Here is a 5067-nt window from a genome sequence, read left to right as displayed (position 1 = left end):
CGCGGGGCTGCGCCGGCCGCGCCTCGCCCGGCACCCGGGGCCCGATCCGGCCGCCGCGCGGCCCCTGGGCTGAGGAGCCGGGGCCGGGGGCCGGCATGGGCCGGGGGCCGCTCTGAGGAGGCGGGGGCAGGTGGAGCAGAGCAGGGGCGGGAAGGTGTGTCAGCGGCGCGGCGGCAGGAGGGACGCGGCCCACAATAAAGGGCTGCCCGAGCCCCCGGGGCGGGGAGGGGGGAAGCGAGGGGGTCCCCGTCCAGCCCCTCCACGGGCCTTCGCGCGGGGCGGGAGCGGGGCCGCTGGCACGAGCGCGCAGGGCAACCCCGGCCGCGCCCACCCCAGGCAGAGCCCGCCGCGCCGCGCCGAACTGCTTGGGGCTTCACCCGAGAGCTCAACTCCCGCTGCCGCCCCTCAGGCCCTCCTCTGGGAGTGGCGGCAGCAGCGCTCCCGGCTTGGGGGAAATGGTCCCGCGGGGCGTGGGCAGCGACGTGTCAAAGTCCAGGCAACACCAATCGGGTTCCGAAACTGGCTCAAGCACGTTATGGAGCAAAGGCTGGGGGAGCTACAGGGCACGGGTCATACTCGCCCTAGCTCTCGGGCTAGCTTGTTTTTACAAGAACATGAGGGGAATTTCACTGTTTTATATCAAGAGCCAGTAGATGTAATCACTTCCCATCCTCAGTGTCTTGACATTTTAAAACCTGGGCCAAATCTTCACCTCACTTAATCCAGAGTACCTCCAAGGGAACTACTCCTGGTGTCCACCTCTGTAGCTGAGATGGGCATTGGGCCACTGCTGTTTGTATCATTATGGAAAGATGCCTCTGTTACTAGTTGAGAAATGGATGATCTATAAGGAACAAAGAAGTGAGCTTGCTTTGATCTCATGATCTCACAAACTAAGGTATATTGGTTCTCTCCTTCTGGGCATTTATATTTGCTTGGTACAACTAGTTTATTTTTTAAACATTTGTATCAATAAACCTAATAAAATCAACACTACATTAGTAATAATCCTCAGCAATCTGAAGATGCTTTCTAGGGTTATGAAAATATTTTGGTACAAGGACTGAATTTGTCTGATTCCATTGTTTGAGGTATATAAAAGAAAACTTGGCAACAATCCTACAATAATTTCTTAGTTAAAAGACATAAAGAGAGCCAAAAAGCAATCTGTTACCAAGATTAATAAAGTGGAATGAAGGGGATCACCAAACTCATATGAACTCTCTTACTTCAAGCAACAGCAAAATATCTCTCCTATTATAGTCCTTCCTTGTAAGCTCCTCCAGATAAGGACTGTCTTTTAATAGGTGTTTCAACAATAATTGGACCATGATTCCTGACTGGGGTCTCCAGGCATTACCACACCAAATAACAATATTCACCCCAATAGTGGACTCATCTATATCTTCAGGTAGGTGAGAAGGATGGCCTCATTGTTAAAGCACTGGCTTAGGACTCACAAGAAGCATGTTCATTTCCTAGCTCTCCCGAAGGCTCCTTATGTGTCCTGGGGCGCTTCAGGTAAGAGCCTGGCCCTACTGAAGTCAAGGGGGAGTTTTGCCATTGACTTCAATGGAACCTAACTTGATCTTATGTGGAGGGGAGGCTCTAGATCAGTGGTTCTTAACCTGGGGTGCATGCACCCCCTGGGGGTGCGAGATGCCCTTTCTGGGGGTGCAAGACATGCCAGATTTTTTTAGAAGGTAAATCATCGAAAACGCAAATTAAGCACAGGCACGTAAGTACAACTATTTTGTTTAATCAAGCCTATCTATTTATTAACATTATATTTTTTTTAACAATTACTGTAATATATAAACAAAAAATATATCTAGGTTTAAAGAACTGACCTACTTCAATGATTTTTGATAAGGGATGTGAGAACATATTTTGATTTTTGATAAGGGGTGCAAGAACATATTTTGAGAACCAAAGGGGTGCAGGCTGCAGTAAAGGTTAAGAACCACTGCTCTAGATGCTATTAGAATATAAATAATAATAGACACAGACTTATTTTTACCATTTTAAAAAGTCTTCCCAGGAGAGCACTTGGTGTTGAGCAAGACAAGTAGCTAGCTGCCTTACCAACTAACCCTCATGAATCTGTTCACACTGAAAGATTTATTCTGCCCTTTCTTCCATAGTTCAAACTCCCATTAAGGCGCTGATACTTTGAAAGTCTCTAAACACACACAATTCAGCACTTGGGAAGATTCTTTTAGAAATCACCTAATATGTCTCTGAATACATTCATAAAAAATACTCATGAATAAAATATGACATCACCAGCAAATCAGGGAGTAGGCCTACCTCATCCAGTCCAAGTGCAAGCCGCAGCATCTTACCTACACAGTTTTCTCCAATGTAAATCTCCAAGAGTTGTGGATAAAATGTCACCACCAAAAATCATAATTTCATAAACATTAAATAATTTAAATGCTCTCTACATCTAGCCCACAGATACACTGACCTAGTTCCCATTGGAACCTGTGATGGGAGCTTTCTGCCACCACATAACACTCCCCTTTGGCAGACTCAGGTTCTCAAACTGATGTGTCATTTAGTAGAGCCAAAAGTGGGGGGATAGACAGATGAAAGAGAGAGATAACAGAAAGACAGAGATGAGGTAATGGGGACTTTCTAATGCTCCTTGTGCCTAGAAACACTAATGACTATCCTACCCAGACTCAGAGTTTTAATGGATTATTTGCATTACATTTTATTACCCCTATATTTTCTCTTAACCATCAAGGATTCCTGATAGGGTATAGCACTGTCTCACCTGCAGAAATATGTGTCTTCTTTCCTGCAAGTAAGCCTCACATATACCAGCCAAACCAGTAATACATATTTCCTATCAAATTATATCAGAACATCTTGGTACTTATGGTGGAGATTCTTTCACAAAAATGCCTTATACATATGCATTATAGTACAGTTGTTTATAACATGATCACATATTGTTTCTCAAGTAAGATATCGTAGCATTTAACTATAGCCTCAAGAGTATTTGTATCCTCTCGCAGTACACTGCTCTGAGAGTACTAGACAAAGTCTGCAAGAGTAATTTATTTTAAAAAACACAAATAATGCCATACTTAATGTATGTCTAAACTGCAGTTAGTCTGGGCTCTTACTCAGGCATTGCCTCTAACCCCACCTCCCATCCACACACAAAAATCTCTCATCTGAGGTTGGGTGGTGCTTTCAACACAGGGTAGTGGGCATGGTTGTGCACATGGATTAGAGCTTAGGTTTCATTTTCAGTTGGGCTGGTAACACACTCGCTTTGCAGTGAGGATGGGGCTAAGTCATTTAGTTGCTAGTAGTCATCCAATGCATTCACATAATTCCCCCCACATCTAGAAGGACAAAGAAGTTCTCCCCACAATTACCGGGAAAGAATCATAGGCTATGTTTACACTTATAGTGGCACATAGAGTACAAACAGTGCATGCCTAGCTAGCATGTGTACAAAGTGCAGTGTAGATAATGAGGCACTGCTTAGGAGAGATATGCCAGAACCGTAAAGTAGATACCCAACAGGGCACACTACATGCCCAAGCCTCCCGCGTCTAGACAGCAACTTTTAGCAGTATAGTGTTCCACTGCCTCCCTGCTGCCAGAGCTCTGGCAGTTCCCCGCTGTTGCAGCTTTTCCCCCAATAGGAAGTTGCCAGAGTTCAGCATACAGTAGCACAAAGAGTCATGGGATCCCCAGATGTTCTAGCAACATACATGGCAAAGTGTAGCAGAAATAAGGACACAGTAACTCAGGTACGGTTATGCAGTGTGGCTACTCACACCCAAACTAGACTAACCCAGATGCAGCTCACCTAGGCTAACGCTGCAGTGAAGATGTACCCTTACACAGTATACTACAGATGAAGTATAATAGAGTGAACATAGCAGCATTAGCATAGGTACTTGGCAGACCAGCATCAAAGCTAATCTCCTGAACTGGAGGAATTTAGCATTTGGTCAGGAGTTTATCTTCATGCATCACTGCTGCAGAGTCTCTATCCAAAGGCCTTGAGGAGCTCTGCCTCTGCGGAGCCTAGGAACTTTTCACTTACCTGGATGCTTCAATGGCTCATTAAGTCCTCAGGATTGAAACTACACACCTGTTACTGAAGACTTTAGGATCTGGTCAGTAATTTACCTGTATGCTTCAATTCAATGCTCCTCACTCTGCAGTGCTTAGGAACTTCTCAGAAGCTTATCCATACACAGGAGTGTATCTTATTTGCCAAAACTTTGGTTTCCCCTGGACAGTTTGGAGTCATTCTGACGATATAACCCACTGCACAGACAAATTAATTGTGCCTTTGATGTAATTTAACAAGCTTAATAAAAATATTATACATGCTCAGTAGGGAATTATTAAATTTTCATGATTTGGTCAAATCAAAACCAATTACTCTGAAACAAGGTTGTGCATGGATCCTTATAGAGAGCTATGTCCCTATGAAATTCCAGCTTTCAAATCTCAACCCTTTCAACTGTATAGCTATTAAAAAAGCATAGCATCATTGAACTGGAAGGGACCTCAATAGGTCATCTAGTCCCGTCCCCTGCACTCATCACGGGACTAAGTATTTTCTAGACCATTCCTGACAGGTGTTTGTCTAACCTGCTCTTAAAAATCTCCAATGATGGAGATTCCACAACCACCCTAGGCAATTTGTTCCAGTGCTTAACCACCCTGACAGTTAGGAAGTTTTTCCTAATGCCCAACCTAAACCTCCCTTGCTGCAATAGGCTGCAACTATTTATTTTATATAATACTGTGTTTTTCTATTATATACACATTTCTGCCATGTTTTTGCTCAAACTTCCGCACAAATGTACCAAAAATACCAAGCCTGAAAAATATAAGCATGAAAAGTGAGACTAGCAGAAATTTACGAAAGAGTAAAAACAGGAATTAAAATAAAAAGAAAAGGAGTACTTGTGGCACCTTAGAGACTAATAGATTTCCACTCCATACGGCTAAATGCAGTGCCTTGCATAATGACAGGTTTCAGAGGAACAGCCGTGTTAGTCTGTATTCACAAAAAGAAAAGGA

The sequence above is a fragment of the Lepidochelys kempii genome, chromosome 1 (genome assembly GCF_965140285.1).
Source record: "Lepidochelys kempii isolate rLepKem1 chromosome 1, rLepKem1.hap1, whole genome shotgun sequence".
NCBI classification, from domain to species: Eukaryota; Metazoa; Chordata; order Testudines; family Cheloniidae; genus Lepidochelys; species Lepidochelys kempii.
The sequence above is the reverse complement of the archived record's forward strand: the minus strand, read 5'-3'. Positions refer to the sequence as shown.